Source organism: Tenrec ecaudatus, chromosome 11, assembly GCF_050624435.1.
Source record: "Tenrec ecaudatus isolate mTenEca1 chromosome 11, mTenEca1.hap1, whole genome shotgun sequence".
NCBI classification, from domain to species: Eukaryota; Metazoa; Chordata; class Mammalia; order Afrosoricida; family Tenrecidae; genus Tenrec; species Tenrec ecaudatus.
The window spans coordinates 152,783,826-152,795,660 of NC_134540.1; positions in this window are offsets into that span (position 1 = coordinate 152,783,826).

The following is an 11,835-nucleotide window of genomic DNA, read 5'->3' on the forward strand; positions in this document are numbered from 1 at the left end:
TTCTGCATTAGTCTATGCATCTATCATTACACCATTACAAGCCTGTTTTGACTAATGTGGTTGTCATAGGTGTTGAGGTAGGTAGCGTAAGACTCTCTATGTTGTTCTGTCTAAGGAGTTCTTTGCTCATCCTAGGTCTCTCATATCTCCAAATGAAGTCGGTAGTTATTCTTTCCACTTCACAAAGAATGACATTGGGATTTGCATCGCAATTGCATTGTATTTATAAAAATCTCTGGGTAGCATTGATATTTTCACAACGATAAGTCATCATATCCATGAACATTGGATGCTTTTGCATTTGTGTAGGTCTCTTGGTTTCTTGTAATAAAGTCACCTAGTTTACTTTGGATAGTCATTTGTTTCTTTAATTAGGTTTCTCACGAAGTAATTCATCTTAGTATAACTTTGATAAGTGGTATTGCTTTTTAATAACTTTTTCAGAGCTCTCCCGACTAGGATGCAGTAATCCAATATATTTTTACTTATTAATCTCACGGGTTTTCCAAAACACCTCCATTCATTCCAGTCATCTTTTTGGAGAATTCGTGTTTCTTTTTACGTATGAAATCACATCATCTATAAATAGTTAGGAGTTTTACTTCATTTTTTTTGGCCCAATTCTTTTCCCTTGATTTTTTTTAATGGCTTAATTCTTTTTTAATTGTTCTGGCTAAGACTTCGAGCCAAAAGAGTAGTGTTACATAAGAGTAGTGATGTGGACAGTCTTGTTTGGTTCTGGTTCTGAAGGGAAATGTTTTCAATATTTTTCTCTTTGCGCATGATTTTTACCTTTATTTCTTAGTATATATGGCTTTAGGCTTTATTATGTTCATGAATTTCTCTCTATTCCTATTTCCCAGACCAGAGTGTTTTTTTTATAACAGAAACGCCTATTGCATATTTTCAAATGTCTTTTCGCTATTTATTGTCATTTTCATGACTTCTTACACATTGTCTTTTTCTTTTGTGTATGACATTAATTATTTTTCAAATGTTGAACCAACATTTTTTGTCCCTGATCTGAATCCCACCAGACTATGGTAGAGTGTTTTCCATTAAAAAAAAAGCTCTTGGATTTTATTTGCCAACATTTTACGGAGAAGTTTAGAGTCCATGTTGGTGAGGGATATTGGTCTACAGTGTTCTGTATTTGTGGGGTCTTTGCCTAGTTTCTGGATCAGTGCTACCCTCCATTCATAGAATGTCTTTCCGACTTTGCTTCCCTTTTCTATATCCGGGGATAGTCTGTGTAGATTTGGTGATAACTCTTCCCTGAATAATTGGTAGAATTCTCCCTTTGAAGCCATCTGGTCCTGGGCTCTTCGTGGTTGGAACTTTCTTCATAACCTATTCTATTTAATATTTTGTTATTGAGCTGTTATTTCTCCATATTTTCTGCATCAATGTGGGTGTATTGTGTATCTCAAGATATCAATCCATTTCTTCTACATTTTCAAAACTACTGGAGTAATCCACATTGAAGCCCAAAATCCGTGATTATTATCAGCAAGTGTTTCAGATCCTCCTTACTTTCAGCAAGTCAGTTTTGTCATCAGCATACGGAAGGTTGTTGATGACCCTTCTTCCAGTCCTGATGCCACATTTTCTTCATATAAGCCAGCGTCTCTGCTGATTTGCTCGGTATACAGATTAATTGACGATGGTGAGAGGATTCAACCATGATGTATACCTTTCAAAATGTAATACACAAAATTAACCATGCAGTATTTTCATGTTCAGTTCAGAAACGCACAGCTGTCTCAATTAATGGAAAGCTTCCGCATGACAACAACGAAGTGTTGTGGAATTATCGTTCTTCTCAAAGCTATCTGTAGTTTTTTTTTTAATGATCCATATAATCCGAAGGCTTCGCCAGTAGAATTTTGCCCCTGAAAAGCTTTCAATATTGAAACTTGAGGCTTTCACTACTTTTTTCATTTTTTCAGGTTGATAAATGGTGTGCATATTCTTCATGTTGGGCTTTCCGACTCCAGCTATTTGCACATTTCACTCTATTACTTTAGTTTGTCTTCATATGTTGTCCTTTGAAATTTTCTGTTCACCTCTTTTGTGTCATCATTTCTTTTTTTAATCTTTATTTATTTATTTATTACATTTTATTAGGGCCTCATACAACTCTTATCACAATGCATACATATACATACATCAATTGTATAAACCACATCCATACATACTTTGCCCTAATCATTTTCAAGGCTTTTGCTCCCCGCTGAAGCCCTTTGCATCAGGTCCTCTTTTATTTTCTCCCTCCCTCCCTGCTCCCCGCTCCCTCACGAGCCCTTGTTAATTTACCGATTGTTATTTTGTCATATCTTACCCTATCCGGAGTCTCCCCCCCCCCCTTCCCTGCCGTCCCTCTCCCGGGGAGGAGGTCACATGTGGATCCCTGTCATCAGTTCCCTCTTTCCAACCCACTGACCCTCCACTCTCCCAACATCGCCCCTCACACCCCTGGTCCTGAAGGTATCATCCATCCTGGATTCCCTGTGCCTCCAGCTCCCATATGCACCAGTGTACAATCTCTGCCCCATCCAGTCCTGCAAGGTAGAATTCGGATCATGGTAGTTGGGGGGAGGAAGCATCCAGGATCTGGGGGAAATCTGTGTTCTTCATCGGTACTACATCACACCCTGACCGACCCATCTCCTCTCCTAAACCCCTCTATGAGGGGATCTCCAGTGGCCGACACATGGGCCTTGGGTCTCCACTCTGCACCTCCCCATTCATTCACTAAGGCATATATATACATATACACACACACATATTCTTTTTTTTGCATGATGCCTTATACATGGTCCCTTTGTAACCGCGTGATCGCACAGGCTGGTGTGCTTCTTCCTTGTGGGCTTTATTGCTTTTGAGCTAGAGTGTCATCATGTCTTACACACGTTTTAGCTATGGTGTAGTCAAGACTAGGTTAAAGAATCCCTTTTGACATCCACTTTGATATATTTTTTCTGTCTTTTATAATAGTTTTCTCATCTGGCATCATTCCACAGATCATTTGGTCTTCTGTCATTAGTGTTCAATGAATCAAATTTATTCTTGTGAGAAATTTAAGTGAGATATATATACCTGTTGTATTTGGACTCTCGTGGGTTTGTTTTATTCTTCTTCAACTTGAATTTGAACATGCTCATGAGCAATTGATGCATTGCACTAAGCCCCTGCTTCCATTGAAGGTGCTGGTATTGAGCTTCTCCGTGGTGTCGTTTTAGTCAGTTTGGTTTCTTTGCATTCCATGTGGTGAAGCTCTGTCCCTCTGAAGATTTTTTATAGTCTGGGAAAGAGAGGGAAGTCCTGCTCTGTTCTACAAGATCACTATGAGTCTGAATCAACTTGATGGCTGTGAGTTTGTAGGAGAGATTTTTTTTCTTTTGCTTTGTTTGGGTCATTTTAACCACAATTCATTCTGTTCCAGCTTTATCCTCTTGCTCTTTTTCTCTTCCACCAAGTAATTGCAGCTCAGATCATTATGGACCATAAATTTTTCATGAGCTGATTTAGCATATTGCACTGTGAAGCACAAGGTCAGCGGTTCCAAGTCTCCAACCCTTCATGCCAGAAAAATGAGGCTTTCTGCTCCCATGAAGAGTTACAACCTATACCATGTTCAGTTTCATTCTGGTTTCAGTAATTCCCCATCAGTTACCTTGGCCTTGGTCACTCCCTATGACGGATGAACCCCTCAGGACCAGCGGTGGGAGTGGCGACACCAGGAGGCACGGGGGTGTAGAAAGAGAGAACCGATCTTGGGGATCTATGGGGAACCTCCTCTCTGGGAGATGTGCAATGGGAAGGTGGGTGAGGGGAGACGCCGGGCAGCGTAAGATAAGATAAAATAATTATTTATGAACTATAAGGGTTAAGGGTAAAGTTGGGACGACCATGCCCGCCCGCTCACATGACCACGCCCACCCTTGCGTGGCCACACCCACCCGCGACCGGGACCACGCCCGCCTCCTCAAGGGACCACTCCCGCTTCTGCACGTGACCGCGCCCACCTGCGCACGTGACCAGCCAGCCAGAGCACGTGACCACGCCTGCCTGCGCACTTTACTGTGCTCGCCTGGGCCCCTACCCACAGACACCTGCGACCGTGACCACGCCCACCTGCGTACATGACCACGGACACACGCGCACGTGACCATGCCAACCTCCGCATGCCACCACGCCCACCTGGAGCCCAGGGACGTTACCAGAGAGACTGCAGGCGGATGTCGCAAAAGAGCAGGACGATTCACAGCGGAGAAGATCCAGGGAGAGAGTCCGAGGCAACTGGACTCTGCCCCGGCTGCGAGAGAGGTAGTCACTGGGCAGAGGGTGGTCATTCAAAGTGTAGCAATTGAGGCCATTTACCTGGAAGTAACGCCAAGCCAAGAAACGGGCAGCGGGGCGTGCTCCCAGCCCCTTTGAACCGGAGCGCAGGTAATAGAGGAAGGAGCTGGATACAGACCCCACCCAGCAGAACATGGGAGGCAAGGTGTCTGCCGGCCAGAGCAAAGATCCTAAAGAGAAACTGCAGGCATCCCCCAACCTCACAGCAGGAGACCAGACCTAGCCAAACTTGCAGAACCCCAGCCCCTGTTCTGGCTGCTATAACCTTGATTAACCAAGAGAAGGCTCAGGAGCCCCCACAGCAGTTTGCTGATGCTAAAGAACAGGAGCCCCTTATTGAAAGAGTAATACCGTTTTTGTCAGGAAGTTTTAACCTGACTACACAAGAAATTCAAATTGATACTGGAGTGGATCAGAGTTGTGAAGTAAAGCCAAAAGCTGTGATTCTATCAGAAATTGTTAAGAGCAGTAATTGGGGTTCGCTACCTAAAAGAACTCTAGGATGTCGATTAGGAAAGTCTAATGTAAATCCTCACGGTGTTCTGACTGTTGCTGGAATTATTGAACGAGATTATGAAAAAGTTAAGGCAGTGATGAATTCTGATATATCATGGTTTATAAAAGAAGATCGCTTAAGCCAATTTTGGCTTCCTTGCTGTGCTAGAGTAAAATTGTATGCCTATCAGGAAAGAGTCCTTGAGAAGTCTGACCACCCTTTAAATCCAGGGGTCTTTTGGAATGCTGTTGTGGGGAAACGAGAGCGCTTACCCCCCACCCCCCACGGTATTAGAGATCGAAGGGGAAATGGTTTTAAACTTTGGATACAGGGTCATTTCTTTAGGTCATTCAGGAGGGCGTAAGACCCTCCCGTGAACTTCCTCTACGTCCAGCATGGAAGGAATGAGTGAAGTTAACCAAGAGAGACGATTGCAAGATTGTAAAATCATACAGTGTAAGACGCCTGGAGGGCAAAGCGGCTTAATTGAGCCTACAACCTTATTGGTAAACTTGGAGAGAGAAAAAAAAATGTCTGTTTGGTAAATTACTTAAAGAGCAGCTGAACAAAATTTCTTAAGAAATTTTTCAGTCTTTCAAAGTATGGTACGAAGTTCTCTCAATTTAGCTCTCTTAATTCTCTGAAAGCCGAAAGCCAAGATTCACTTAACAATGGAGGCTATCTAACAAGTAGTTTCACTGGTTCAAGACCTAGCTAGGTAACTGAGACTGGTAGCAGTATTTTAATATTTGCATTGTTAAAACAGAAGGGGGACAAGAGGAATCTCATGTGTGACAAATTTCATTTGGTGATTTTACCCAAATTTTTTTTCTCCTCACTAAAAGTGCGTGACAAAATGAAGGCAGATAAGCATGTTTTCGATTCGACAGAGAAAATTAATCCTAAGAAATCCGAAGACGATGGAAACCGCGTTTGGGATCCAGGTCCATTCACCTGGAAAAGAGGCTATGCAATCATGTTTTTACAGAAGAAAGCTGTGGGCCTCTCCTTAGAAGGACGCAACCATGTTTGGAGAAAGATGGACAGGGAAGAGATGGAGAAGCCACCCGCTATTCATCATAATTCCTTTTTCAGGTTCATGACTCCCCAGAGAGAGGGGCTATTTGTTTATATTTTTCACAGGCAAAGGAGATAGATAGGTGGATTTCTCTTCTGCCAGCAAGGCCCAGAAGAAAGGAGAGAAGCCGATATGTGACGCGACCCTGTCCTGTTACGGAAGTTATCCAAAACGTCAAGGAGACCTGGCAGATTCCTGAGAATGGCGATTGCTGACTGCTGAGATATTTCTTCCATGGCTGACGCTGTCTAAAGGACACCCTGGGACACTATCAAAACTGAACATTATTTGGCTATCATCATGGGTTCACGGTGAGATCTCATCTTTATTTTAATCTACATCTCTCAGATGATTAGTGATCACTGTTAGCATTTTTGCATGTGTTTGTGAGCCACGTGAGTCTCATCTTTGGTGTACTATGTCTTTTGCCCACTTTTGAATTGGATTTTCCCCCTTATTGAGGTGTCACACAATGGTATAGATTTTAGTAATCCGGGCCTTGTTTGTTGTGTCTTTGCTCAAGATTTATTCCCAGTACATCGGGCTCTCATTTTACTCTTTGGGTAAAGTCTTAATGTGTGCAACTTATTTTCAGTAGGTCTCGGTTATCTATTTGGTCTCCCACTTTGTGCGCTTTCCTTTATATTATATTTGGTAGTCTGTGTATGCCCCGCAATAGATAGCTCTGGGGTTTGAACTCATGTCTTTAATCCATCATCTTGAGTTCATTTGCGTGCCTTGGATTAGGGAGGGGTCCTCTGGTACATGGAGATGGAGATCCAATTTCTACAGCCCCATTTGTTGAAGAGGCTGTCACGTAACAATTTCATGGATTCGGTCCTTTGTCAAAGATCACTTGCCTGTATTTGGATGGGTTTATTTCTGTGGGCATTTTTTTTTTTTTTGCCTTTTGCATTAGTCTATGCATCTATCATTACACCATTACAAGCCTGTTTTGACTAATGTGGTTGTCATAGGTGTTGAGGTAGGTAGCGTAAGACTCTCTATGTTGTTCTGTCTAAGGAGTTCTTTGCTCATCCTAGGTCTCTCATATCTCCAAATGAAGTCGGTAGTTATTCTTTCCACTTCACAAAGAATGACATTGGGATTTGCATCGCAATTGCATTGTATTTATAAAAATCTCTGGGTAGCATTGATATTTTCACAACGATAAGTCATCATATCCATGAACATTGGATGCTTTTGCATTTGTGTAGGTCTCTTGGTTTCTTGTAATAAAGTCACCTAGTTTACTTTGGATAGTCATTTGTTTCTTTAATTAGGTTTCTCACGAAGTAATTCATCTTAGTATAACTTTGATAAGTGGTATTGCTTTTTAATAACTTTTTCAGAGCTCTCCCGACTAGGATGCAGTAATCCAATATATTTTTACTTATTAATCTCACGGGTTTTCCAAAACACCTCCATTCATTCCAGTCATCTTTTTGGAGAATTCGTGTTTCTTTTTACGTATGAAATCACATCATCTATAAATAGTTAGGAGTTTTACTTCATTTTTTTTGGCCCAATTCTTTTCCCTTGATTTTTTTTTAATGGCTTAATTCTTTTTTAATTGTTCTGGCTAAGACTTCGAGCCAAAAGAGTAGTGTTACATAAGAGTAGTGATGTGGACAGTCTTGTTTGGTTCTGGTTCTGAAGGGAAATGTTTTCAATATTTTTCTCTTTGCGCATGATTTTGACCTTTATTTCTTAGTATATATGGCTTTAGGCTTTATTATGTTCATGAATTTCTCTCTATTCCTATTTCCCAGACCAGAGTGTTTTTTTTATAACAGAAACGCCTATTGCATATTTTCAAATGTATTTTCGCTATTTATTGTCATTTTCATGACTTCTTACACATTGTCTTTTTCTTTTGTGTATGACATTAATTATTTTTCAAATGTTGAACCAACATTTTTTGTCCCTGATCTGAATCCCACCAGACTATGGTAGAGTGTTTTCCATTAAAAAAAAAGCTCTTGGATTTTATTTGCCAACATTTTACGGAGAAGTTTAGAGTCCATGTTGGTGAGGGATATTGGTCTACAGTGTTCTGTATTTGTGGGGTCTTTGCCTAGTTTCTGGATCAGTGCTACCCTCCATTCATAGAATGTCTTTCCGACTTTGCTTCCCTTTTCTATATCCGGGGATAGTCTGTGTAGATTTGGTGATAACTCTTCCCTGAATAATTGGTAGAATTCTCCCTTTGAAGCCATCTGGTCCTGGGCTCTTCGTGGTTGGAACTTTCTTCATAACCTATTCTATTTAATATTTTGTTATTGAGCTGTTATTTCTCCATATTTTCTGCATCAATGTGGGTGTATTGTGTATCTCAAGATATCAATCCATTTCTTCTACATTTTCAAAACTACTGGAGTAATCCACATTGAAGCCCAAAATCCGTGATTATTATCAGCAAGTGTTTCAGATCCTCCTTACTTTCAGCAAGTCAGTTTTGTCATCAGCATACGGAAGGTTGTTGATGACCCTTCTTCCAGTCCTGATGCCACATTTTCTTCATATAAGCCAGCGTCTCTGCTGATTTGCTCGGTATACAGATTAATTGACGATGGTGAGAGGATTCAACCATGATGTATACCTTTCAAAATGTAATACACAAAATTAACCATGCAGTATTTTCATGTTCAGTTCAGAAACGCACAGCTGTCTCAATTAATGGAAAGCTTCCGCATGACAACAACGAAGTGTTGTGGAATTATCGTTCTTCTCAAAGCTATCTGTAGTTTTTTTTTAATGATCCATATAATCCGAAGGCTTCGCCAGTAGAATTTTGCCCCTGAAAAGCTTTCAATATTGAAACTTGAGGCTTTCACTACTTTTTTCATTTTTTCAGGTTGATAAATGGTGTGCATATTCTTCATGTTGGGCTTTCCGACTCCAGCTATTTGCACATTTCACTCTATTACTTTAGTTTGTCTTCATATGTTGTCCTTTGAAATTTTCTGTCCACCTCTTTTGTGTCATCATTTCTTTTTTTAATCTTTATTTATTTATTTATTACATTTTATTAGGGCCTCATACAACTCTTATCACAATGCATACATATACATACATCAATTGTATAAACCACATCCATACATACTTTGCCCTAATCATTTTCAAGGCTTTTGCTCCCCGCTGAAGCCCTTTGCATCAGGTCCTCTTTTATTTTCTCCCTCCCTCCCTGCTCCCCGCTCCCTCACGAGCCCTTGTCAATTTACCGATTGTTATTTTGTCATATCTTACCCTATCCGGAATCTCCCCCCCCCCTTCCCTGCCGTCACTCTCCCGGGGAGGAGGTCACATGTGGATCCCTGTCATCAGTTCCCTCTTTCCAACCCACTGACCCTCCACTCTCCCAACATCGCCCCTCACACCCCTGGTCCTGAAGGTATCATCCATCCTGGATTCCCTGTGCCTCCAGCTCCCATATGCACCAGTGTACAATCTCTGCCCCATCCAGTCCTGCAAGGTAGAATTCGGATCATGGTAGTTGGGGGGAGGAAGCATCCAGGATCTGGGGGAAATCTGTGTTCTTCATCGGTACTACATCACACCCTGACCGACCCATCTCCTCTCCTAAACCCCTCTATGAGGGGATCTCCAGTGGCCGACACATGGGCCTTGGGTCTCCACTCTGCACCTCCCCATTCATTCACTAAGGCATATATATACATATACACACACACATATTCTTTTTTTTGCATGATGCCTTATACATGGTCCCTTTGTAACCGCGTGATCGCACAGGCTGGTGTGCTTCTTCCTTGTGGACTTTATTCCTTTTGAGCTAGAGTGTCATCATGTCTTACACACGTTTTAGCTATGGTGTAGTCAAGACTAGGTTAAAGAATCCCTTTTGACATCCACTTTGATATATTTTTTCTGTCTTTTATAATAGTTTTCTCATCTGGCATCATTCCACAGATCATTTGGTCTTCTGTCATTAGTGTTCAATGAATCAAATTTATTCTTGTGAGAAATTTAAGTGAGATATATATACCTGTTGTATTTGGACTCTCGTGGGTTTGTTTTATTCTTCTTCAACTTGAATTTGAACATGCTCATGAGCAATTGATGCATTGCACTAAGCCCCTGCTTCCATTGAAGGTGCTGGTATTGAGCTTCTCCGTGGTGTCGTTTTAGTCAGTTTGGTTTCTTTGCATTCCATGTGGTGAAGCTCTGTCCCTCTGAAGATTTTTTATAGCCTGGGAAAGAGAGGGAAGTCCTGCTCTGTTCTACAAGATCACTATGAGTCTGAATCAACTTGATGGCTGTGAGTTTGTAGGAGAGATTTTTTTTTCTTTTGCTTTGTTTGGGTCATTTTAACCACAATTCATTCTGTTCCAGCTTTATCCTCTTGCTTTTTTTCTCTTCCACCAAGTAATTGCAGCTCGGATCATTATGAACCATAAATTTTTCATAAGCTGATTTAGCATATTGCCCTGTGAAGCACAAGGTCAGCGGTTCCAAGTCTCCAACCCTTCATGCCAAGAAAAATGAGGCTTTCTGCTCCCATGAAGAGTTACAACCTATACCATGTTCAGTTTCATTCTGGTTTCAGTAATTCCCCATCAGTTACCTTGGCCTTGGTACTCCCTACGACGGATGAACCCCTCAGGACCAGCGGTGGGAGTGGCGACACCAGGAGGCAAGGGGGTGTAGAAAGAGAGAACCGATCTTGGGGATCTATGGGGAACCTCCTCTCTGGGAGATGTGCAATGGGAAGGTGGGTGAGGGGAGACGCCGGGCAGCGTAAGGTAAGATAAAATAATTATTTATGAACTATTAAGGGTTCAGGGTAAAGGTGGGACGACCATACCTGCCCGCTCACATGACCACGCCCACCCTCACGTGGCCACACCCACCCGTGACCGGGACCACGCCCGCCTCATCAGGGGACAACTCCTGCTTCTGCATGTGACCGCGCCCAGCTGCGCACGTGACCAGCCAGCCAGAGCACGTGACCACGCCCACCCGCCCGCGCACTTTACCGCGCTCGCCTGGGCCCCTACCCACAGACACCTGCGACCGTGACCACGCCCACCTGCGCACGTGACCACGGACACACGCGCACGTGACCATGACAACCTCCGCACGCCACCACGCCCACCTGGAGCCCAGGGACGTTACCAGAGAGACTGCAGGCGGATGTCGCAAAAGAGCAGGACGATTCACAGCGGAGAAGATCCAGGGTGAGAGTCCGAGGCAACTGGACTCTGCCCCTGCTGCGAGAGAGGTAGTCACTGGGCAGAGGGTGGTCATTCAAAGTGTAGCAATTGAGGCCATGTACCTGGAAGTAACGCCAAGCCAAGAAACGGGCAGCGGGGCATGCTCCCAGCCCCTTTGAACCGGAGCGCATGTAATAGAGGGAGGAGCTGGATACAGACCCCACCCAGCAGAACATGGGAGGCAAGGTGTCTGCCGGCCAGAGCAAAGATCCTAAAGAGAAACTGCAGGCATCCCCCAACCTCACAGCAGGAGACCAGACCTAGCCAAACTTGCAGAACCCCAGCCCCTGTTCTGGCTGCTATAACCTTGATTAACCAAGAGAAGGCTCAGGAGCCCCCACAGCAGTTTGCTGATGCTAAAGAACAGGAGCCCCTTATTGAAAGAGTAATACCGTTTTTGTCAGGAAGTTTTAACCTGACTACTCAAGAAATTCAAATTGATACTGGAGTCGATCAGAGTTGTGAAGGAAAGCCAAAAGCTGTGATTCTATCAGAAATTGTTAAGAGCAGTAATTGGGGTTCGCTACCTAAAAGAACTCTAGGATGTCGATTAGGAAAGTCTAATGTAAATCCTCACGGTGTTCTGACTGTTGCTGGAATTATTGAACGAGATTATGAAAAGTTAAGGCAGTGATGAATTCTGATATATCATGGTTTATAAAAGA